General features: G+C 39.9%; 1 protein-coding gene and 1 long non-coding RNA gene across 4 annotated transcripts in view; one reads left to right on the forward strand and one right to left on the reverse strand.

Annotated features, from left to right (window-relative positions):
* The window catches only part of LOC125466203 (neurabin-2-like), a 211,184-nt gene that overhangs the window by 36,464 nt on the left and 147,825 nt on the right, over positions 1–26,895 (forward strand). The gene's annotated exons all lie outside the window — the stretch shown is intronic.
* Positions 25,759–26,895, reverse strand: part of LOC125466205 (uncharacterized) — a 49,041-nt gene continuing 47,904 nt past the window's right edge. Inside the window, exon 3 of the long non-coding RNA XR_007250403.2 lies at positions 25,759–25,942. This is a non-coding gene — a long non-coding RNA (uncharacterized LOC125466205). The remainder of the gene's footprint in view (positions 25,943–26,895) is intronic.

Here is a 26,895-nt window from a genome sequence, read left to right on the forward strand (position 1 = left end):
ACAATTGGCATTGAAAGGTTTGCAGGCCTTTCGATGTTATAGTGACTTTCCTCCATTTTATTTCCTGACAAAACAGATTACACTCAGTTACGGAAGATATGTTGGTTGCCATAGCATTTACTTCCTGTAAATTTTTCACAGGAACTTACGAACCTTCAGTAATATCATTTATCCATCACTTTCAGTGTGAGAAAGATGTTATGGCAACCCAGGTGAATTAGAAATAGCTGTGTAAAGAGTGAGTGAATCATGCAGTATGAGGAACAATTTCTCTTCAGTGAGAGTGGGCCGTGGGGACACAGATCTCCTTTAAAAACTGACTCATCTGATACTTCTGAACATTTTAGATTCAAAAATAATGAGGCAATAGAGGCATTCTTATGAGTGGGTATTGTTCCTTGGTCCAGTTTTGGTGTCCTGACATTGAGCAGGTAGAAAGCAAATGAAAACTGAAATATAAGGAGAAGTTTGTAAACCATTTTTGAAGATGCCATGCCTAATTTTAGTCCTATAGATCAATTATTTTCAATTCAAAGCATGTTACAAACAAACTGAACAATTGTTGACCTTGTTACAGATGGTTGAGAAATGTTGATATCTGTGGTTGGCCAATGACATCACAATTCTTTTATTTTTATCTAAGACTTTTACCCGAGTACTTTGTACCTAATATGACGCAGTGAAGGGCAACATTGTAATTTATTTTTAGTGCACTGCTGTATTTCTGTACTTGAATACACATAATAATCAATCTAATTCTAATTGTGGTAATTTTTCCCTTGATCAAGTTGGCCACTAGAGATTTAAGAAAAGTTATAACATCTGTAACTTAGTGATGATAAAAAAAATTCTACCATTTGTAGTCGTTCATACTATGTGGTACATGCTACATGTTTTGATTTGATTTATTATTGCCACATGTGCCAAGATACAGTAAAAGGTATGATTTTGTGTGTTAACCAGACAAATCGTTTCTTCCATAAATTCAACAGGAAAACAGAACAGAATGTGTTAAAGCTAAAGTTGATTTAAAAAAAAACTCTAATATGAGAGGTCTGTTCTTAAGTCTGATAACAGCAGGGATGAAGCTGTTTTTGAATCTGTTGATTCGTGTTTTCAAACTTTTGTATCTTTTGCCCAATGGAAGAGAGTATACCCAAGATGGGAGGAGTCTCTGATTATGTTGCCTGCTGTCCCAAGGCACCGGGAAGTGTAGATGGACTTAATGGATGGAAGGCTGGTTTTCATGATGGCCTGGTCTATGTTCACAACTTTTTGTAATTTTGTGTGGTCTTGGGCAGAGCAGTTGCCATACCAAGCTGCAAAGCACCCAGATATGATGCTTTCTATGGTGCATCTATAAAAATTGGTTACAGCCATTGTGGACATGTTGAATTTCCTTAGCCTTCTGAGGAAGTAGAGGTGTTGATATGGATGGACTAGGACAGATTGTTTGTGATATTTATTCTTAGAACAGGGAAACTCTCGGCCACCTCCACCTCAGCACCAGTGACACAGGCAGGGCCATGTCTGCCCCTCCACTTCCTGAAGTTGATGATCAGCTCCTTCATTTCGCTAACAATGAGAGAGATTGTTGTCTTTACAACAAGTCGTTTAAGCTCTCTATCTCTTTTGTGTAACCTGTCTCACCGGTGTTTGTGATCCAACCCACTACAGTGGAGCCATCAGCAAATTTGCAAATTGAGTTAGACCTGAATTTGGCCACACTATCATGAATGTATAAGGGATTAGTGAGGGGCTGAGTACAGTCTTGCGGGCCACTAGTGGTGAGGAATGTTGTGCAGAAGATGTTGTCACCTGTTCTGTCACTTGTGGGAACTAGTGATGAATAATATTCACTGAATCAATTTTATTTCATTGCTGTGAACTTCTTTTCCAGTTCTCAGCTCAGTTTGAGTCATATTGAAAATCTTCTACATGAGTTCATAAATTGAAATATAGGTATTTACAGCCTCGAATGGCAGTGCTATTTATCTTAATGATGAACAATAGGCCCAATGGGTTTATTTGAAAACACAAGCTTTCAGAGTCTTATTCCTTCTTCAGGTGTTAGTGAGAGAGGTAATATCAGACACAGAATTTATAAGTAAAAGACCAAAGTGGCAAATCACTGACGAAGATGTACTAACAAACCTAAGATGGTGTTAAATCTTTAATCTGTTAAAAGGTTTTAATGAATTAACATGTATATGTAAGTCCCCAAATTCCTTTGAAGTCACTGCCCTGAGAGAACTGAAGGATTTATCAGTGTAAAGAAGAGGTGACATTTAAGGTCAGACACTGCATGTTAGGTGTGAGCCTTTGTTTGGAATCTGTGTGTTTTGGTTTGGAGTCAGACTGGTTTTATTTCTAAAGTAGGAATTGTAAAACTCCACTGTGTCTTTAAATTGTGTGCTTTTTGAACAAAATAGAATGTTATCTGCAAATACAGATTCACCCCATAGTGTACGCAGAAAAGCCACACACACTGACCAAGTATTGAATGTCAACAGTAACCATTCCAACACACACTAATGAAGTTGCAAAAAAAACAACTTAAACAAGTGACAACACACAGTCGCAACCCAGAACTATGCCAAAAAGAAGAGTAGTAGAGTATTTAAGGATAACAGATACCCATACAACTGGATCCAACGATGCCTATCACACAAACAACAACAGGAAGATACTGTACGCCCTAACACACTCATCATGCTACCATACATCAAGAATATATCCAAACTGACCGCAAGACTCCTATGACCATTGGGCATCAGAGTATCTCACAAACCCACATCAACCCTACACCAACTGCTAACTCAAAACAAAGACTCCTTACCCACTATGGACAGGACCAATGTAATATACAAGATTCCATGCAAGGACTGTGACAAACGTTACGTTGGACACACAGGAAAAATACTGGCCTCAAGAATACATGAACGCCAATTAGCAACAAAAAGACAGGATCAATGCTCACTCCTCTCCATTCACACGGGTGAGGAGAATGACCAGTTCGATTCGGGCAACTCAAGGATCGTAGAATAGGCCAAACAAAGACAAGCACAGGAATTCCTAGAGTTCTGGTTCTCTGCCGAGAAGGTCATAACACAAACACAGAACTAGACCCTATGTATAAACCATTGCGAAAGAAAACGGGAAATGAGGTAGTCAAATCCAGCAGACCCCAGAGTTTAAACACCAGGTGGGAAAACGCAACAGTGCTTCATCGGATGCTGTACTGATGATGTTACCAGCAGGGTAATGCAACATCTGCAAACTAAAGAACCAACCTGGTGAGCCAATCAACCACCGCATCCATAACCTGAGCTCTAGATCTACTCAAGAACCTGAGCTGAATCATGGTTTGAGGTTATTAGCAGAAACTTTATATTGTGCTGTTGTTGTCTGACAGTTCCTTGGAGTATATTTCCCTACATCTACTTACTGTCATGGTGCAGTCAGAGAGACTAGAATTAGGGGCAGATATTAAAAATAATTTTTGTTTCATTGAGTGTCGCCAGTTGGTGGAATCCTGTTCCCTCTTAAAAACAGCAGAGCTGGGGTCAGGAGGGATTGGTCTTATGTTTGAAGGCAGAGGTGGATGAATTCTTGGCTATCAAACAATCAAATGGTATTGAAGGTAGATGAGAATGTGGATTGAGACTGCAATCAAACCAACCATAGAATTATTGAAGGGGCAGCAGGCTGATGAGATCGAATGGAATAATCCTGCAACTAATTTATTTGCATGTTTGTAGGGATATATTAAATGATTTCTTTTAAAACTGTAGTCATTTTAACCTAAAAGTGGAAAATATTTTTTAAAGTATTGTAGTGTTAAATTAAGGCACAAACCTGAGGTGAGACTAGTAACTTGAGACAGCACAATGTGACCAGTCACTTTCTGTAGCTTTACCTTTTGTGTTTCTACCTGATGATAGATCTACAGTCGGAGCCTTTTGGCACACAATGGCTGGATTGGCTTTTCTTTTCACGGTAAAGCCAACTGGTTCAATAAGAAATTTCACCTACCCATTGCAGCAGGAACAAAAAGGGTGGCATATCATTGTAATCTCTCAACTGTTGCAAGTTTTAAATCATGATTTTACTTGAGAAAAGAAAAGAAAGCAAGTTTTAAAATTTGTTTGTCAGGATATAGAAACATAGAGGGTAGGAGCAGGAGGAGGCCATTCGTTCCTTTGAGCCTGCTCCGCCATTCTTCACGATTATGGCTGATCATCCATCACAATAGCCTATTCCTGCTTTTTCCCCATAACCTTTGATCCCATTCACCCCAAGTGCTATATCTAGTCGCCTCTTGAATGCATTCAATGTTTTGGCATCAACTACTTCCTGGGTAATGAATTCCACAGGCTCACCACTCTTTGGGTAAAGAAATGTCTCCTCATCTCTGTCCTAAACCATCTACCCCAAATCATCAGACTGTGACCGCTGGTTCTGGACACACCCACCATTGGGAACATCCTGTCTGCATCTAACCTGTCTAGTCCTGTTAGAATTTTGCAAGTCTCTGAGATTTCCCCCTCATCCAGCTCAACTCCAGCAAAAACAATCCTGATGTAGTCAATCTTTCCTCATACATCAGTCCCGCCATCCCCAGAATCAGCCTGATAAACCTTCACTGCACTCCCTCGAGAGCAAAACATCCTTCCTGAGAAAAGGAGACCAAAAGTGCACACAGTCGAGCTGTGGCCTCACCAAGGCCCTGTATAACAGCAACAACACATCCCCGGTCCTGTACTTGAAGTCTCTCGCTATGAAGGCCAACATACCATTTGCCTTCTTTACCACTTGCTGTGGGCACCACTGACATTTATTGCTCATCTATTCTTAAGAAGGTGGTGGTGAGGTCAATATTTTGTTAACTACATGCTGATTGGCATCAAAGATATACCACTTTGACTTGCTCGTTTTGAATCATGTGAATGTTACTTTTGTTGCCATCAGCTGATAATGAGCAGATTTCTCAGAATTCTCCAAACAGTGGTCTCTAGCATTCCCAAATAAACTGAAAGGGTTAGATATGAACCTCCTCTACCCGATAGAAACATGTCTATAACAGCGATAATGATAGACTTGCTGTCATTTTTTTTTGAGGCCTTCTCCATGGGTTGCTAATCCAGGGAGAAGCCTGATTCAGCCAGGAGCCTCACTGAGCTCTGCAAATAATTTTTACATGATTCTGGTTCTTTTCACACTGCCTGTTGGGTAGAGCCTTTGGGAGTCAGTAAAGCCCATTCAGAAGGAACATGCATGAAAAGATAAGTTATACAGCTATATTTGGTGAGGTAGGTGGACTATGGCCTTTGGGATTTCTGAGAAAAAAATATGGCCGCTCTTGGGATGACATGTGGCTCAGTGGTTTGTGCTGCTGCTTCATAGTGCCTGGGGACCCAGGTTCGATTCCACCCTCAGACGACTGTGCACATTTTCCCCATGTTTGCATGGCTTTTGTCTGGGTGCTCCGGTTTCCTCCCACAGTCCAAAGATGTACAGCCTAAATGGATTGGTCATGCTAAATTGTCCTAACTGTTCAGGGCTGTATAGGATAGGTTGGTTACAGTAGGATGGGTCTGGATGGACTTGTTGGGCCAGAGGGCCTGTTTCCACACTGTAGGGATTCTATGAATAAATGAATTCTACATACTGAGCTCCCCAAAGTTTCCTTCATTGCAGTGCATGCCCCAACTTGTATCTCTTTTCCTCTTGGTTCAGTCAGCATCAGGACCACCCGAAAGTCTTTTGGCTGGAGCTAACGGTCTGCATCAGGATTCTCATGTGGCTTACACAGATCTCTGTACACACATTAACCTGGCTCTCAAAATGGAGTGGGCCTCCTGCCAGTTCCATTTGTTGACTGGCTAATCTGTCTGGCTGTGAGCCACTCCATATAGTTTCAGTCTCGCCCCACTGCATCAATGTTTGGCTGACTCCAACTCAAGCAGGCATATTTCCCGAGCTTTCAAAGTTATATTGTACACAATCAAAAGAAAGACTATCTTCCATTTAGAATCACTGTCTTCCACGTTGTTGAAATTCATATCGGAATTTACGTTGAAATAAGACCACCAGTAACATGCTAAGTGCCTTAAACACCCTCTGTGGACGGCAAAGCCAAAAGACATGCCAGAAATTTGTTTTGTTGTGGGCCTGTTTTAAAAACAGGTCAGCCAACATAAATCTGAAAATAAATCTTTCTTTTTTGGATGGGCAAGGGTTTTGTTAAAGAATAGGATTGCACCAGAATGCTCCACTTATCCTAACCTCCTTATTTGATGCAGAATTTGCACATGATTATTATTCTTGCCTTCAGAGTCCACACAGTGCTGCCTTTGAAATGCAGTTTTCTGTGAATACAGGACGTTAAACAGGGATTAATAGCTTCTCAGGAGCTACTCAAAACACATAACAGCAGCAATCAATCTATTGGTGTAGTCGTTTGCAGAACATACATTGCAGGATCTGATTGGATTTAGTAGGGGTAGCTGAATGTGCTTTATTTTCCACTCTCCATTCTGCAGCTACGTATTGGCACTTTTGGCAGAGTACACCTAGATTGCAGCATGTGAGAGCACGAACAACACGTGTGCAATGAGATGGAGTGATGCTAATTGTGACAGCCCGTGCATGTGAAAGGGGGAAGGGGAATGGTTAGGCATGTGAAACTATGAAGACTTGTGCTTGGAATGGGGTTCCAAGGAAGTGCAGTGCACATCTAAATGGGGAATGGAAGTGCAGATCTCATCTGTGCTCTGCTGGCCAGGTTCTTAAATTTTGTTCTGTATTGAATCCGTGACCTTGTAGTTCTGAGGAAGGGTCACCAGACCTGAAATGTTAACTCTGTTTTGACCTTCACAGATGCTGCCAGACCTGCTGAGCTTCTCCAGCTTTTTTTGTACTGAGTTTGATGGATCGTTGGGATTGGTTTGCAGAAAATTGGGTGCCATGTCATACTTGCTGTTCAGGAGCCTACCTGGAACTTTTAACAGTGACAGTGGGAGCGTGAGTGGTTGGCCAGGTCTCAACATTTACTAGACTTTCTATGTACATGTTTTGGTTGACTGAGATTGCTTTATCAAGGGGTAAATATTCTTACTAGTTTTTTCACTTCACACTCCGGTTTCAAACTCCTAGGTGGGCAAAATCTGTCTTAAGTGGGAGTGGCTGCTGATTTAAATGGGTAGCTGCTTCTGTGACATGCACGCACATGAAATGTGACTTGCAGCCACACACACACTGCACCTGCACCAACCCCCCCCCCCCCCCCCCCCCCCCCCCCGGTCCGTAAGTCAGAGTTGCCCTGTTTGGGTTGGAAATGGGCGAGACCCCTGGAAGATGCTGTCTATTGTGGTTAAAGTCCAGACTTGCATTTTCTTTATACCTTTTTATCAATGTGTTTTGTATGTGAGGGAGTATTTTTTTTAACCACATAATGATTGGCCAGTTTAAACCATTCTGGACATCTTTGAATTTTAAAACTCAGTTATTCATTATCACTTCCTTTCTCTGGGGTTGAAAACGTGACATGTGGCTCAAGTTTCCCAAGATTGCTCATACAAAGATTAGATAAACATGAAGGAAGAAATATGATTATAATATGTAAGTGTATCCATCTTTCTTTTGTGGCAGTCCTGTAGTTTCTTAAATGAGTTGATTCTTTGGCTGGATGAGCCAGAGGTTTCTCAGTGAGCTGTGAGCCTACTTATTGCCAGGAGGTTAGTTCTTAGTTTCAGTCACCTTCCACTTATTGGTCTGGTTCTCAGTTGACTGCAGCTACTTCAGTTCTTAACAGAGGTCTTTATGTCTCTCCACACCTGATTCTTATTGTTTACAAGCATACAACAACAAAAACTGTCTCATCCACATGACTTGTTACTTATCCAGAGTTTTTTTGAGAACTCAGGTGGGCGATCAGCTCAATAACTGTTTGAGTTGTCATTTGACTCTTTGAAATTTAGTCAGCCTGTGATTTGATGAGACACCATCATAGTGGGGGAGGTTGATATGAACTCATTCAGATTTATCTAACATGCCAGGTTGCAAAGTGCCTTTTGCATGTGTTGAAATGATATTGTTTGAAATTGCAGTCATCCTTTCATAGAAGTTCGATACTTAAAGAGTTCCTGGCTGACTGCAAATGGTCATTTTTAATTAGCTGTTTTTTTGAGTCTCAGGGTTGTTTGGAACTGATTTTGCCAGAAGTCACCTGATTCGCAGAGGCCCTTTTAACAGTCTGTCCTTAAAATCATAGCGTCACACAACATGGGGGAAAAAAAATCCTTTGGTCCAACCACTCCATGCTGAACATAATCCCAAACTAAACTAGTCCCACCTGTCTGCTCCTGGCCCATATCCCTCCAAACCTTTCCCATTCATATACTTATCCAAATGTCTTTTAAACATTATAATTGTACCCACATTCATCATTTCCACAGGAGGTTTATTCCGCATGTGAACCTCACTTTGTAAAATATTTACTCCTCATGTCCTTTTAAGTCTCTCTCCTCTCACCTTAAAAATGTGCCCCATACTCTAGTCCCCTATCCTAGGGAAAACGCTATCTCTCCCTCTCAATATTTTATAAATTTCTATCAGGTTGCCTCTCGAACTTCTACGCTGCGGTGAAAAAAAGTCCTAGCCTATTCAGCCTTTCTTTATAACCCAAACCCACCATACCTGGCAACATCCTGGTCAACCTCTTCTGAAACCTGTCCAGCTTGATAATATCCTTCCTATAATTTATTGAAAATTTTAAAGTACTGCCTGAAAGGTGGTCATATACTGAAGTATGGCAGTCTTAACATTAAAAGGATTGGTGGGAGGGTGGGGAGCGGGGAGCGATAGCCTAGTGGTATTATCTAGACTATTATTTTTTTAAACTCAGCTAAAGCTCTGAGGACCCGGGTTCAAATCCTGCTACAGCAGAAAAATATGGAGTTAAGAATCTCTGATAACCATGAAACCATTGTCGTTTGTCAAAAAGAAAAAAAAAATCTCATTCACTAATGTCCTTCAGTGATGTAAATCTGTCATCCTCACCTGGTCTGACCTACATGTGACTCCAGACCCACAGTAATGTGTTTGACTCTTAACTGCCCCTTGTACAATTAGGGGCGGACAATAAATGCTGACCTAGCCAGCGTTATCTTCGTCTTTGTGAATGAATAAACAAAAAATGGATTGTCAAACTGCAGGCAGGATTATTGATGGCTTTTGACACAGCACAATGCAAAGTCAGATTTAGCAAGATCAGTGATTAATCCTAATGTTCATGTGTATTCTTTTGTTTTAATGTTGCCATTGAAGAAGTGTGCAATCTCAAGGCATATAGCTCAATTTCTCTCACTTTGTAGCTGGCTAGAGAGGAGTTCATTTGATTCATTTTATTCTCAGTTGTAAATTCTTTTAATGTTTATTCTGTGCATATACACTTCAAAAAATATACACAGAGCTATATTTCAGTGATGATCACACATGTGTATATAGAACTGGCCTTGTCTTGAGCAGTAAATCAGCTCAAACTTCAATTTGTTTTCCTTGAGTCCAGTTTGAAACTGGAAGAGGTGACAGCTGTATCCACTGCAGAATGCTGCTGTCTGTGCTGATAAGTTCAATGTTCAGAATACCCTTTTCTGAAAAGCTGACCAGCTGCCAGTAAAGCACCAGATTCTGTTGCGACCTGTTGTCAGAGATTATTGACTTTTAGAAGGAAATTTAAGCTCCCAGTTATTGACTGAAAGAATAACTTCACATTTTCACATTTTAAACAAAAACAACCTTGTTTACCTCTTATCCAAAAGGAAAAGTAAATTCTACTAACAACCACTGTATTTTGTAAGCATTTATTTGCTAAGCACAAACATCTCAATGGGTAGCTTCCCATTCTGTTTTGTTCTGCTTGATGGTTCTCTTATGCTTTCTTTTGAGGGTTATCTCATGTTTTCCAAAATCAAACCAAGGTGTCCCACAGTTCTTGGGAATTTATTTTGCTGATAAGTGTTCCTGCTTTTTGTTTTGAGGTATGCTATCTCTTAGGAATCCAGCCACTGGCACTAAGTTCCTCTGTAACTCTCCATAAGTGGTTCATGATAATGGACACTCGGTTAACTTTTTGTTTAATGGTCTACAGCTGATGCCAGTTTTTTTTTCTGTCTGCTTCTTTTCAAGCTGTCCCACCTCCATTTATAAATTGTCTGTGTCTGTGAAAAAACATACAGATAAACTCAAAACAGAGGGGCAGTTCCCTGCAATCATGTCCCCCTTAGAAGGTGGCATGCTTCACAGAGAGGATTTAGCTAATTTTGTTTCCCTTCCAAAACACCCCTTTAATTCTGATGTCCACTCGAGTAGCCTGTACCCTTTAGGCATACGACTGTAAATGTTACATTATTGTGCAGATCTCACAAAGACATTGTACCTTTTAAGGCAGCTAAACCAGGAATTATAGACGACTCAGCCTGACATTGGGATTGGTAAAATGCTTAGAATATGTTCTGGAAGATTTAATAGCCGAGCACTTGGGGGTGGGGGGGTGGGGGAAGTGCCAGGATTACAAAAGGGAAATCATGCTTGACAAATCTACTGGGATTCTTCAAGGAAGTAGCCAGAAGAGTTGATGAGGGGGAGCCAGTTGATGTGGTTTGTTTGGACTTTCAGAAGATTTTCAACCAAGTCCCACATTAAAGATGAGCATTAGGATTTGGGGTCATGTATTGTGCTGGATAGAGTACGAGTGCCTGATAGGAAACAAAGGATAGGAATAAACCGATGATTTTCTGGATAGCAACTAGTGACTAATGTGGCATGGCAGGGATCAGTGCTAACAGCCCTGCTATTCCACTATGACATGACTGATTTGGATGAGGGAACTAAATGTAATATCTCCAAGTTTGCAGAATTACACCAAGCTGGGTGGAGGTGAGCTGTGACGAGGATGTAGAAATGCTTCAGTGTGATTTGGACAATCCTAAAGATTGTACTGTTGACACACTCTCTAAGCAATGGTAGCAGGACAGCAGTACCTACAAGTGATTGGCCCTGCAACAGCTATTGCAGCTACCAACAAGGTCAGTAAAACATCCAAGTTTTGTACGAGACGTGGATTGTCTCCCCTATCGTAAGAGAACCTAGCTTTGCATGATATATGCAAGCCACGGTCTTCAAGAGGAAATTTGCCTGAAACGTGCAAGATGTCCAGGTGCTTGGAGAAGCCAAAAGTGTAACAAAATGCTACACAGCAGAATACAATGGAGAGCCAAAAAGTAACAATGCCAAAAATGTATCCAAAATTCTGTCCATGACATGCAAACATCTCCATAAAGTATACAAGATTCTGGTATTGTTACAGCTTGCAGACCGCAGTCACACACTACATGTGCCTAACTTGTTACACCAAAGGGATGCTGTTCGAAAAATTGAAGCATTTACCTCCATCCAAGTGATATATGCTAAAAGAAATAGACAACAAAATTATGAGAGACATGGATGGAATAGATAGTCAGAGTCTTTCTCCCAGGGTAGAAATGCCTGTTCACTAGTGGAGATAGGCTTAAGGTAAAAGGTGAAAGGCAAGCATTTTTTTACAAGGAAGGTGGTATGCGCCTGGAAGTTCCTACTAAAGCAGGTGGATAGCCACATTTAAGAGGCGCCTTGGCAGATATATGAATAGGCAGGGGATGGTGGGATACAGACACCGTAGAGGCAAAAGGCTTTTAGTTTAGAAAGGCCTCATGTGTCTTGGTGGGCCAAAGGGCCTGTTCCTTGTGTACTGTTCCTTGATTTTGTTTTTGGTCCAACAGACACTATATTGCCAAGATTAATTTTGGTGCAAGTGTAAATGTCTCTCTTATAATTCTAATATGGATGTATTCAGGAAACTAACAATTTTGTGCAGTCTGTATACAATTAACGTAACTACTTATAATGGGTCTGATATCGTTCGGATTGACATCATCTGTCATAAATGTCAATACTTGTCTCCAGGATGGACACTTGAAATTTTTTACAATGTTATTACAGAAGGACCTTCTATTATTACTCTTACCCTGTGTACATAGAACATAGAATATAGAACATTACAGCACAGCACAGCACAGGCCCTTCGATCCTCGATGTTGTGCCGACCTGTCATACCGATCTCAAGCCCATCTAACCTACACTATTCCATGTACGTCCATATGCTTATCCAATGATGACGTAAATGTACTTAAAGTTGGCAAATCTACTACCGTTGCAGGCAAAGCGTTCCATTCCCTTACTACTCTCTGAGTAAAGAAACTACCTCTGACATCTGTCCTATATCTTGCACCCCACAATTTAAAGCTATGCCTCCTCGTGCTCGCCGTCACCATCCTAGGAAAAAGGCTCTCCCTATCCAGCCTATCTAACCCTCTGATTATTTTATATGTTTCAATTAAGTCACCTTTCAACCTTCTTCTCTCTAATGAAAACAGCCTCAAGTCCCTCAGCCTTTCCTCATAAGACCTTCCCTCCATACCAGGCAACATCCTAGTAAATCTCCTCTGCACCCTTTCCAAAGCTTCCACATCCTTCTTATAATGCGGTGACGAGAACTGTACACAATACTCCAAGTGCGGCCGCACCAGAGTTTTGTACAGCTTCACCATAACCTCTTGGTTCCGGAACTTGATCCCTCTATTAATAAAAAGCTAAAACACTGTATGCCTTCTTAACAACCCTGTCAACCTGGGTGGCAACTTTCAAGGATCTGTGTACATGGACACAGAGATCTGTCTGCTCATCTACACTACTAAGAATCTTACCATTAGCCCAGTACTTTGTTTTCTGGTCACTCCGACCAAAGTGCATCACCTCACACTTGTCTGCATTAAACTCCATTTGCCACCTCTCAGCCCAGCTCTGCAGCTTATCCATGTCTCTCTGCAACCTACAACATCCTTCGTCACTATCCACAACTCCACCGACCTTAGTGTCGTCTGCAAATTTACTAACCCATCCTTCTATGCCCTCATCCAGGTCATTTATAAAAATAACAAACAGCAATGGACTCAACACCGACCCTTGCGGTACACCACTAGTAACTGGTCTCCAGGATGAACATTTCCCATCAACTACCACCCTCTGTCTTCTTTCAGCAAGCCAATTTCCGATCCAAACTGCTATATCTCCCACAATTCCATTCCTCCGCATTTTGTACAATAGCCTACTGTGGGGAACCTTATCGAACACCTTGCTGAAATCCATATACACCACATCAATCAGTTTACTCTCATCTACCTGTTTGGTCACCTTCTCAAAGAACTCAATAAGGTTTGTGAGGCACGACCTTCCCTTCACAAAACTGTGCTGACTATCCCTAATCAATTTATTCTTTTCTCGATGACGTGTGTAGATCTGTGTATTATAGTGATCTATGAGGTAATGGATATTTCAGTTTCAACACCAAAAATTCCCTATTGCAATATCAAGTCTACCCATGATCTGAATAACTTTTATAGTCCCTCCGAGCTTACCATGTTGAAAATAAATGCTGCATGGGTACAAAAGAAAAGCAGATTAACACATGAATCCATCTATTTGAAAGGCATCAATAATAATGGAGATTTCTTGTAGTAAAGTGTAAAATGTCATGATGTCATCTAGCTGTGTAAATTGATGTTCCCTTTTACAAGTTTCATTTCTTACATATCAGCCCTGATGTGCAGGAACAAAAACTTTTAACTTTGCTAAAAAAAGTCACAACGTTTAAAAGAAGAACATGTGAGCTCTTGACAAAAGCATCATCTTCAATCAGATGCTTAAAATATCCATTCAGAGGCATGTTATTTGACTACACCATAGCATTCTATCATGGAAATGTTAAGCATATATATGTTGTATATTCTATTGGGAGGACATTCCCATGTGAACTGCAGTTAATCCTGAACAACTATCGCATTGGTTAAAGTGTGATACCATAGAAGAGAACAAATTCAAATCAAAACTGTAATAAGTTATAGTTTGGTAGAAACGACTGCTCAGGTGAGTTTGTAGTTGCATCTGTTATAGTAATAATCATTATGCCCTGTTACATGTTATTTCTTGAATATATACATAGTGTTTTTTAATGTTTCTTTCTCTGAGCTTTTCTATTCTGTGCCCAGGCTTCAATCAACATAACATAAATATATAACCAACAATTAGAATGAAGGTGGGGCAGCCTGATTTGACTCAACACGCAATGCTCCCAGAAGAGATGAGTGTCACTTTTTGACTCCTTTATTAAATGGGCAGTGAGATCAGCGTATCATCATTTTCGGTTAGTCATGGACATGTAGTGAGACTGTACTTTTGAATTATCTTGCTGCCAAAGTTGAATAATTCTGTTGTAGCATCTATTATGTTGCAATGCTTCTGTGTTCAGTTGGCAGCACGTGACAACATCTAAAGTGAAATACTGTGGATGGTGAAAACTGGAAATGAAAAGAGAAAACGCTGGAAATGCTTAGCAAGTCAAGCTGCAGTTATAGAAAGATTAATAAACTTTCAAGTGATAGCTGTTTGTTCCTGAGATTCACTTGTATCAATAATTTTTCAACCAACAGTAATTTATACATTTCCTCTATTTGTAAGATGCACCTCTTAGCCAGAGTCATAGAATTCATTAGATTACTATGAATACCATCTTTACATGATACTCATTATCTGAAGTACAAGTAAAATTTAGTGCTTGATTAGATGAGCTCCCTTATGCTGTGAGCTGAATAGACAAACATTTGCTCACCAACTTAAAGTAGAAGAGTGAAAAGGTTAGTATTGCAGTCTGTATTCACCAGGGTAATTCCAGTTGTCAGCCTTGGTTTAGTGTAGCATTCTAGCATTTAAGTCAAGGATCCAGCCCCAAATATAATCCTTCTCAATGTGACGGTACAGCATTTAGGGAGTGTTACGTTTTCAATGTCTTTATATGTTAGACTAAGGTCCAGTCCACCTTCCTGTCAAAAGCCATTCAGAATGGAATATGTAAGAAGCAGCTTGAGACAGGCTGACTCCATTGTCCCATATAACAGAAGTGGTGAATAACATTAATGGTGACTGAGCTCTTCAATTTCATTCAAACTCTTATTAAGTAAAAATGATTTACAGTAAGCCGTTCTGACAAAGCTCTTTGAACTTGTATTCTGTTTCAGGGATGTTCAAAATGTCCTGTGGCTTCTTGCATGATTGTCCCTGGGCCAGAATCTTAATTCGAGGTTGTCAAGTTATTGGGAAGCCGATGAAATAGGCTTCAGAATCATGAGATTTGAATGGCACATCACTTTCGTTATTCAAAATTATTAGCATAATCTGCTATACCAGCACTTCCTTTGGTTGTAAATGGGTCTGAAGGGATCTGAAAAAGTTAATACAGCAGCATCCCATAAGGGTACCGAACGCTATGAAGTTGTTATATGGACTTGTGGGCAGACAGCTTAGGATCTTGAAGAAGTGTGACTTAACATCTGGTTCTCCGCAAAGTCCCTGTAGCAATATCTGTCATATCAATATATCCTGCAAATAATTGCATGTGAAAATCTGTATCTTGATAACTACTAGAGACTGGGTTCCCTCTACTACATTCTACCTAACAACAGGCCCTGTTATTACCTACAATATAAGAAGATAGTGGCAGCAATTTTCTTAATAAACAGTAGCTCATACGGTGTAGTGTACTGGCTTGTCCATACAAAGGCAAATGACAGCTCGTCAAAAAAAGAGAGGATAGATGGTCCCGGGAGATGTACCAAAATTTCAGGCAGTTCCTTGCAGAAGCTTCTCTGAGAAACATTTGAAGGCCAAATTTTGCTGCCCTCCTCAGAGGCTGTTAACATAGGATTCACAGGAAAGTTCTAAGGAAGGGTCACCAGACCCGAAACATTAACCTAGATAATTTTTTCTTCAGACACTGCCGTACCTGGTGAGCTTTTCCGGCAACTTCTGTTTTCATTCCTCATTTACAGCATCCGCAGTTCTTGCAGTTTTTATTTGGAATTCACAGGGTCCAGCTCTTGATATTGGCATGGGAAAAGTGGGAGTTATTCAGAGGAGAAGTATGGTTATAGTTCTTACCATGTATCTTTTATTCTAATTTTTAATACCGCACAAAAATAAAATCAGGGCCTTCCTTTTATCAAGCCCTCTGGGAGAGCAAATCCTGTTTCAAAATAACTTTCTCAATCTGGCTGTAAGTCATCACAAGTTTTACGTTGCATGAAAAGAGCGGAACCAAGGGTCCATCTGCCTGAAATAAGCATTCATTTCCTGTTCTAATAAAGTATACGCCAGCATTAACAACTTAATGCTCTGAGTTAATTGCGCACATAGCCAGAAAGCTGTTCAAGGATCATCCATGTTCGTGGGTGTCTGCTGCCTGTTCCTGAATTCTTGGATTTCTGAATGAGTGTAAAAACAGCAGCTGGTAAAATGAGATTTTGACCAAACTGCAGATGTTCCAGATGCAAAGACTCCAAAATTGCTTGGGCACATATGATTCTTAAACCATTTGTCTGTAATGAGGATACGTTAGACAGTAACACAGATATGGATAAAGCATTTTGCTTCGTAAATGCCGCCCTGGCGTGGTCTGTATTAATTCGCAAAGCATACCAGATTTTCCCAGTAAGCAACCAAAGACCGTCTCTCATTTTTTCTGTGGTGTACCTAATGGGAATAATTGCTTTTGCAATAAGTCATTTAGTTGATACAGTTGACTTAAATTGCGACTTTGTTAAAACATACATGCTTTTAATTTGCGTGTGTTCATTTGAAATAACAATAACAACAATAATCTGTTGATATTGTGCCTTTTAACGAAGAAAACTGTTCTGGGGCCTTTCACTGAAGTGATAGTAAACAAATGTTGACTCTGAGCTGTAGAAGGTGAAATATGAGGAGGAGATACAAAAAGCTCGATCAAAGAGGTAAGTTTTAAGAAGGGTCTTTGAAAAAGTGGTGGAGAAGTTTAGGGTGGGAAAACAAGAAGCTAGAACTAGATGGTGGATCAATGGTCAGGGGACTACAGAAACAGCCTCCATCTTGACAAGTAATATGCAGAGTTCAAGAGAAGTATTTTTAATGGAACTTCTTAAAGATTAGAAAAAGACCATTACTTGGATTTGGATTTGTTTGAGTCGATTTTAGACAATTTAATGCAAATATACAAAGGAAACCAGTTTGCTAAAATATCCCTAAACAAATTACCAAAAAAAGTATATTTTGTTGGATCATATCGGATTCAATAAAGGTAGATTTCATGTCCTTTAACCACATTTACAGGCATTGGTGCTCCGTGATGTAATTATGAGAACAGCCTGGTTGTGAAGACGGTAGCAACTGTGATAACTGAAGCATTTTCATGAGCTGATGGCATTTACTACAATCACCTCAGCTTCTGTGACTGTCGGTTTGATGGAGTAAAACGTTGTTTGGAGCACCGTTAGCTGGATGTCATTGCATCTGCTTACTCACTTTACAGCTGTGTTTCCACCATATTCATAGCATGGATACAGTATTATTGTGTCAAACCCTTGTGTGTTTCTTCTCAAAGTGCCAGAGCATCATAGAGGTTGGAGCTGAGTCAATATTGGTATATCCTGAGATGTACCATTATTGAACTGTGATGGATCTACTGAGAAACAATATTTCTGTCAAACACTGCATCATTTTGCAATAGGCTACAAGTGATGCATTGTCACGACGTAGGCAAGAAATAATGATCTGCCACATAAGTCCATTCATGAATGGTTTCCAGTTAATCAAGATACTGATGCTTTTTAAACTGTTGTTTCATTAATCCAAAAGGGATTTTCCCCCCCACTGTGTCGTGAAAGGCATCTCCTCCTCGTGCTCTTATGTACTCCCAGTATATTAATGCATGCCAGCAATACGTGACAAAGATCATGTCTGTTAATTATAGCCAAAGCATTTTAAAATTATAAAAAAAACTTTGATGCACTTGGAATAGGAAGTGTAAATTGAGTAAACGGCACACATTCATGTTGGAGATAAATGTGCAGAATTAGGATTATATACAATGTCAAAAAAAAGGACCTTTAGTGAAATTGTTGACTGTGTAGAGGCAATACAGTGATACATTCTAAAATGATTAAGCTCTGTAATCATACTGCTAGGAATTCTTCTGGTGCTTTTCCCTGGGCTGGAGGACATGGGTTGTGCAGGGCTGAAGTAAATGATGGCAAATGGCTGAAGGACATCAAACGTACCTTTTATTGAATCGGACATGATCCAACAAAATATACTTTATTTATTTAGAGAGATTTTAATAAATTGGTTTCCTCGTCATATTTGTGTTAAATTGTCTACTTTCCTGTTACCATCTTCCATCAAGGCCCTGTGAGATTTATCCCAAAGATGTCATTTGCAAGTCTTGACACTGACTGCTGCTGGCAGCTGGCAGAAATGGTGCGACTCGCAGGGATCATGTGTTGGTTGGGGTGTGAAAATCCATGGCCGGCGGCCCACAGAAAGAACCTCCATCTTGATAAGTAACATGTGGATCCCAAGAGGGAGTATTTTTCATGGAACCTTTTGAAAACTTTAAAAAACAACTGTCATTTGGATTTGGAACCTCGCTGCGGCTGTTTTTTGCTGATTTGCCAGAGGTGATGCAGAATGTTTTTGCTGATCATTCTTAAGATACCATGTATGTCCTGTGACTTGGCACTTCTCTTTCAATCAGGTTCCTGTTCCTCTGATGGGTAGCTTTCTTGTGCCTGAATTGAGGTCAGTAAAAATGGTGATAGGGGATGGTGTGCCAGGATAGTGTGATGAATATGTTTTGCCCTCAAATCATCTTACCAGTCCTAACTCCTCTCTTACTCCTTTCCTGATGAATCTGGAATTTAAAACATCAATATAGTTTTCATTTCCTTGACAATAAGTACATGCACGCAATAGCTATTTATCAAAAGAAACTTGCAAATTTGTAAAATGAATCAACCGGCTTGGAAAATAAAGCAATTTATCTCCTTTGACAGTATCCATCAATGAATTAAAGTTGAACAGCATCAATTGCATTGAATTCTTTATTTAGATCAGTTACAAAATTCTGTACGCTATCACACTACCTGTAACTGAAGAATTGGGTTTGGATCATTAATAGTTTCTATCCTTCAGTCTTTACTGATGACAAAGCTGTATTTTTCTTTAGTTGCCACATTACCAGTTTGATGTAGTGTGCAGTTTCAAAGACATTGAATGTAATTGTTGGTTATTTTGCATCAATTGACAATGACACTTGAGAAATGTCGTTAATGCGACCCATGTGGAGTACCTGTGGTGAATTGAATACTTCACTCACATTGCCGCCAGAGATGCTAGTTAGCCAAATTTATTTTGCCAACGGACGACCACTTCAAAAAGGAAAGGAACATGCTTACTGGGTGGATCGATGACTCAATTTTGCCAGAGATACCCATTAGATTAATTTTGTGAACTGCCTGATCAGTAAAAGATAAAGTCGTCATAGTCTTAGCAGACTGTAGGGCTGCTCGCTCTCATTAGAGAGAGATGACTGGTGGTCATTTAACGTGAGGATTACCACACCTCCAGGTGAGGGAGAGGTCAAGGAGGAACATCCTTCAGGGTAACCTCATCCAGTGCAAGTATTGCTCACTCTACATCACAAATCAACAATCCATCCAGCCGATCTCTAATGAAGGATCAGCCCTGTGGTCCTTCAGGACTGTGACACTTTTATCTGATCAGTACTGAGTAGAGCAGAAGCACATTCTGCCATCTTGGTTCGGAGTTCACCATGAATGCAACCATTGCATGAAATGATTAGTTAGAAGCTTCAAGCTAATTGCATTGTTTGAAATTTTACACTTTATTGTACAGTGATAATGTGTGTGTTTGTGGAAATAAATCGTCGTGTCAGCAGTGAGCAACCTCTCATGATTGTGATAGTTTCCTTGATTAGAAAAGGATAGAGGGTATGCCTAAATATGAATATAAAATGGACAAGAACCCCTGTGCCTTTTTGAATGTTTTTATAAAAATTCTCTAACTGCTTAAACAAAAATCAATCATGATATTGTCATCGAGTATTCCAAAGTTTTATGTTTGAATTAGTAGATGCTGAACCTGGTTTAGTCTCATCTGTCATTACAGTATGACTCTATTGGTGCTTTCTGTGGCTTTCTGCTAATGCATTTTGGGGATTTAATTCTGATATAATTTACTACTTTAAATTACTTCTTTTGATTGTTTTCTCATTAATTTTCTTTTCAGGATAATTCTTAATGGAAGGTGTAATGTTGGTCAGCCATTATGGCAAGCAATTTGTGAATAAAATAATAATCATTTTAATTTGCCTTTTTCATACTTGCCTCTGCAAAAATACTCATTTCACAATATGGAGGCATTCTTTCTAAATCCTGCAGTGAAACTGAAATATCCTGCTGATTTAGTATCAGTGATGATGCCAAAAGCTGGTTAATGACTGTTGAAGATGATGCTTAATGAGCATTTGTGCAGCAAGAAGGTATATTAAGAAAAGCAAAGGAATGGGAATGAATGTTTTTGTTGACTGTGATGCTTCTATCTCATGAGTTCAGAATGTAATATTTCATTTCAGCCAAGTGAGTGGGCAGTATCGTGGCTCAGTAGTTAGCACTGCTGTCTCTCTGTGCTAGGGACCATGTTCAGTTCCATCCTTGGGTGACTGTGTGGAGTTTGCACCTTCTCCTCGTGTTTGTGTGGGTTTCCTCCTTGTGTTTGGGTTTCCTCCCAAAGTCCAAAGATGTATAGGTTAGCTGGATTGGCTATGTTAAATTGCCCCAAAGTATCCAGGGATATGCACACTGAGTGAATTAGCCACAGAAAATGCAGGGTTACAGGGATGGGGTAGGCCTGGGTGGGATGCTCTTCCAAGAGTCGGTATGGACTCGATAGGCTGAATGGCCTGTTACACTGTAGGGATTCTATGATCTGATTCAGTCCATTATTTAGCTGTTTAATCTCTCTTGTAAATTATTTGTTGACATCTGCTGTTAGTAGTACAATAGTTACTTATGACAGTTAAACTTGCGTCAGTTTGCAGAAAGAATCTTGTGAGGTGCCAGTATGATATGTACATACTTCCATTATCATAAAACAGAATAATTGCATTTTCTCTAACAAGGATCGAACAACTTTACATGGCTCATTGTAGTCAAAGTCAATAATGAATTGAACTTCAGGGATCAATGAAGTACAGATGTGAGATGTGTGCCAAAATCCTTTCACTATTATTGTCTCCATGTGATCTGTGAGTTGAAAACGGTCTAGAATGACAATTTGATAATTGAAGACCCTTACATTTAAGGCAAAGAATGCTTGAACGTGTCAGTTTGCCTCTGACTAGGGGAAAGACTCTGGGATAATGAGTCTCAGATCGATTCGAGGGCCAGTGAGCAGCAGCCAGTGATCAGTCAATTAGTCGTGAGCAGCGGAAGAGGCTCCATGCAGTTAATGTGGTGCTGGTAGCTAGATTCCATGCATGTGACGTTCGGATAAGCCTGGGAAATGTTTAGTAACTCTAAGTTACCATAGAGTGAAGTGTTAATGTTGGCTCCATATTGTATAATTTGCAGTATAATTTGGATAATGAAGTTATTCACTTTGCAAGCTAAAACGAGAAGGCAGATTGCTACCTGAATGGCTGTAAACTGAGAGAGGAGTGTGTGCAGTGGGACCTAGGTGTCCTTGTGCACCAGTCACTGAAGGTAAGCATGTAGGTGCAGCAGGTGGTAAAGAAGGCACATGGTATGTTGGCCTTCATTGCAAGAGGTTTCGAGTACAAGAGCAGGGATGTGCTGTTTCAGTTATACAGGGCCTTGGTGAGGCCACGGATAGAATATCGTGTGCAGTTTTGGTCTCCTTTTCTGAGGAAGGATGTTGTTGCTCTCGAGGGAGTGCAGTGAAGGTTTACCAGACAGATTCCGGGGATGGTGGGATTCATGTACGACAACAGATTGACCAGGTTGGGATTGTTTTTGTTGGAGTTCAGATAAATGAGGGAATCTCATAGAGACCTATAAAATTCTAACAATACTAGACAGGGTAGATGCAGGGAGGATGCTCCTGATGGTGTGTGTGTCCAGAACCAGGGGCCACAGTATGAGGATTCAGCGTAGGCCATTTGGGACAGTGATGAGGAGACATTTCTTCACGAGTGGTGAGCCTGTAGAATTCATTACCTCAGGAAGTATTTGATGCCAAAATACTGAATGTACTCAAAAGGCAGCTAGATATAGCACTTGGGGTGAATGGGATTGAAGATTCTGAACAAAAAGCAGGATTAGGATATTGAGTTGGATGATCAACTGTGATCATGAAGAATGGCGGAGCATGCTTGAAGGACTGAATGGCCTACGCCTGCTCCTATCTTCTGTATATCTATGTTTCTATGTATGCAAAGCCTGTTTTGTTGATTTTTTCAATTTATAAAGAAATTTATTAGAATAAGTGGGATTATTCCTAACTGTGCTTTTAACATACTGGAGTGGTGTTTATAAGTAGCTGATTTGGTTTATTCAATTTGATCTTCATTTCTTTTGTTTATAAACTTCATTATTCACACAAAATCTGAGGTTCTGTGAATGACCACTTTGTTAAAACCAAAGCAAATCAAAATATGATGTATCAAGTTAGGTTACTGATGAGGATCTGACTTGCCTGGTAATGATTAAAGTCATAATAAAAGCATTGCTCATCACTTCTTACTGCATGCTACCTGACAAGAAGTTCGATGAGGTGGTTCAAAGTAGAAAAGCAGTGAAGGACATATGAATCATGAAAACATAGACCACACATAACCCAATTAGCCTGGTTTCATTTTAAATAAGGTAAAGTTGTCATAGCCCCAGGGGACCATAGGGTTGTTTTTCTCATTATAGAGAGATAGGTTAAACTCACCATGAGCTGAGCATCAACACCCTACAGGGAAAGGGTGATGTTGAAATGATGGAAACTCCAATGGTAACCTCAGCCAGTGTAGGATTTAAGCCTTCATTGCTTTCATTACTCTGTATCGTGAACCAGCTGTCCAACCGACTGATCTAATGTTTTAATATCATCAACTTTTGTTGGAATGTTTGAAATGAAAGCCTTGCAATGTAGCCTACCTTTGTGAGTTTTGTGTTGGGGCTTGGACCTTTTTTTTCAGTGCTTGTGATCCTGGATTTTGTTTTTCTTTCATATTTCACGAAGCACAGTTGTACGGGATTCCAATACCACAACGGTGCGCATTTGTCTCAAGCCCCCGGACTGAGCCCACCCTCCTCCTCTGCCATTCTGAAAGATTTTATCTGTACATTCAATGTCTTCCCAGTTTGAGCAGCGCTCATAACCAATGTGAACGGAATGAGAATAAACCTGCCACTTTCACAACTTTATAAGGTGCAAAATATCCTGTCAGTTGCTTTTTAAGCAATAAACATGGTTAAATTCTGACAAAGGAATGGCCCCATTTACCTTGGTTTCCATTGTGCTGGAACCGTACACATTTTCCTGACAGCAGGACAAAGATAAACTTTATCTATGTATAAGTATTTAAAAGCTACAATCATGAACTGTCCCACTGACTGGAAATGGATCAGAACATGCGACCAATAGCCTTGCTGCTGTGTGCTGCCTCTTCCCCCAGGATTTAGGCTGAATGGTGGACGTGAGCTATGGTGCAAGCTAGGAGTAATGTGTTACTCATTATGGACCTTGGATTAATTGACATTGTTTTGGGACTCCAGTACTAATAATCTTGGTTAACTTTTCTATTTCAGCTTCTGCTGATCATGATTGAATATCACCACTTTGTCCAGCCTCACACCATTGATTAGCTAGGGTTAGTCAGAAGAGAAAATTAGGAAATTGAGCATTAAGAAATCAGCCATTCTATTTCACTAAATTTTCTCCTCTCATTTCTCTCCTAACAGGAGTTCTTGACTATGTGCTGAATGCATTGTTGCCTATGCTTCTTTGTAATCATGGGAACATGTTGCCAAACCTAGTAATGTTCTATCATTCTCCATATTATGCTGAGCAGTGCACTTTGTATTAAATATTATGCAAAAGGAAATTTTTTGGTGGATAATCTTTCCTAGGCAAATGCAGTATTTGCATACTGACAGTGAACAGCACACTCGACGATCCCATTTTTCAGTTGAATGCTTGTTCTGCATTGTGTTGCAGAAGGTTAATGACGCCTCAGCCTCAGAGTTTGCACATATCAACACCATCTGCAGTCATACGTTTGTATGTGGGTGTGTCAGTGCAGTTGCTAGCCATGATGCAAAATGCAGCAACCTAATATAAGAAATAAACTGCACATCATGTAAGGTGACTTGTTCAGGAAGATTGCACGTTTGTGAAATGTAAACCGGGGGAAAAGCAAATTTATTGTAGATGCTGCAAAGCTTGTGGGCTGTTTGTCTTGCAGCCAGACAATTTTGTTACTCTGTTTAGTTGTTGTTACTATAGCAACAACATAAAAATAGTAGAGCACCCATTTGCTACAAACTAGTTAAATGCATGCCAAAACTGAATTGAAGAAACCCTGTTGACAGTCCATGCTTTTTGTATCCATATTGCATTGCTGGTTCGTACAATCTTCAGTAGCAGTAGGAATTTCAGCATAATTTAAGTAGTTCCAATGTAAATTCTCGTCAGCATAGACTGAACCAAAAATATCACTGAATGGCCAGTGAAATTCATATCAGTCTGAGAATGGTTGATGTGAGAACACAAAGAGGAAAAAAAAACTTGCTAAGATAATAGGAACTGCCGATGCTGGAGAATCTGAGATAACAAGGTGTAGAGCTGATGAACACAGCAGGCCAAGCAGGAAAGCTGATGTTTCGGGTCTGGACCCTTAACTCATTGTTAGCTGTTTCGAGCAATTGTAGATTTACATTGACATTAAGATGCAACTCTCTTATCGTCAGCATACAAACAAAACAAAAATCTTCTTCAGGATTAAGACCCTTCAGGCCCGAAACGTCTGCCTTCCTGCTCTTCTGATGCTGCTGGGCCTGTTGTGTTCATCCAACTCTATACTGTGTTAGCTCAGGAAAAAAAACTTATGAATTTGTTGTGCAATTCAGTAACATCTTTTAGATATATATAAACGAACGTAAATTGCACAAAACATGCACAGCAGACTTGACTCCATGTCCTATACATGCTTATCAAAAAGGGATTCAGAATGGGAACTCAAGACAAAATGTTCCAAGACTTTTGTTTCGTGAGGGTAAGAATTTGGGCTATAAAATCAAAGGCATGGTTGGAAGTACGTTTTTGCAGAGAATATTAAAGAACAGTTGTTAAGCTGTGTGGTTTAGGGAAAAAAATTGCAGAGTCTGTAAGTGCGATGACCATAAACTGTGCATCCAAAGCTGAAGGAGAGGTTGACAGCGGAACACATTGGAATGACAACAGAGGGTGCATGCTGTGATGTGTTTGGAGATGTTTGTAATACAGTACTTCCTGAATGAAACACCATTTTATTAGGCTGAATAGTCTGATGTTGCACTGTTACATTTAAAACTCTAAGATAATAAAATGTGAGGCTGGATGAACACAGCAGGCCAAGCAGCATCTCAGGAACACAAAAGCTGACGTTTCGGGCCTAGACCCTTCATCAGAGAGGGTCTAGGCCCGAAACGTCAGCTTTCGTGCTCCTGAGATGGTGCTTGGCCTGCTGTGTTCATCCAGCCTCACATTTTATTATCTTGGAATTCTCCAGCATCTGCAGTTCCCATTATCTCATGAGATTTAAAACTCTGTTGAGATGGAATTTTCCCAGGTTTCGGAGATGTGTTCAGGTGTGTACAGGGAGTGAAGTCTCCTAAATGTAGCAATGGCTTGGTATCCCATTATCATTCCGAAGCAATCCAGGAAGGGTTCTGAGGTGAGCGTAGATCTGTAGGAAACCAATTAAGATACTTTAAAAAATCAATTAAGTTTTTTGTTTTGACTGTCTTCAGTCACTGTCTGCACATAATTACTTATTGTAGTGTATTCAGTCAGTCATTTACATGTAACGTACAATAATATCTGTAGACAGAACTTTGTGTAACTATGTGCTAATGTAGTCTTGTAAATACAAGGTATTGTAAATGAATTTAAAACACCTATTATGACAATATATGGATAAACATATAAAAAAACCAAACCCATGAATGTCATGGACCCATCAATAAGAAATCTCTCCTTTTGACTTATTATTTCTTCCCACCCCACCCTCCCCAACTAGTCGGGATCCTGGGGCAGCATGCTAATACATTGGTTAAATAGCCTTGTCACCGGTTCATGGCACACATTTGTTCTGACCAGGAGCTAGGTTGAGCAATTCCTACCCAAGATGTCAAGCCAGTAAACAGTTTTAACCTCTGCTTCATTTTTGATAGGACACAAAACTGTAATTTACAACATAATGTCCGCGTGAGCAATTTTGTTGTTTTGCCTTGCATGGTTTCCCCACTCTGGCCCTTCATGTTTTTTACCAGTTGATGAGACAAAATAGCAACTTGCAGGAAGGAGGATTAATGTGGGATGGCTCAATAATGTCATTCTTTCCTCAACCCTAGGATTCAGTGCTTCCTTTTCACAGGGGGTTCCATTTCATGCTCACCTGATCTACTGATTAAATTCACTTAGCTGAGGTGCTTGAGTTAAAGTGACAGGGTACCAAGGAACTTGAATAGAAAACATCCAATCACTTTGCGTAAAATGTATGACTGCCTCATAGAAAGGAAGAAGAAAAGCACTTACTCTGAAGATTACTTCAGAGAAAATGTTTCTACCTAGTTAGTTAATTTTCATTTATTATTTTTGTCATTATGTCAATCCAATGGATTTATGTTGAATTAAACA

This window comes from Stegostoma tigrinum, chromosome 31 (genome assembly GCF_030684315.1).
Source record: "Stegostoma tigrinum isolate sSteTig4 chromosome 31, sSteTig4.hap1, whole genome shotgun sequence".
Lineage (NCBI taxonomy): Eukaryota > Metazoa > Chordata > Chondrichthyes > Orectolobiformes > Stegostomatidae > Stegostoma > Stegostoma tigrinum.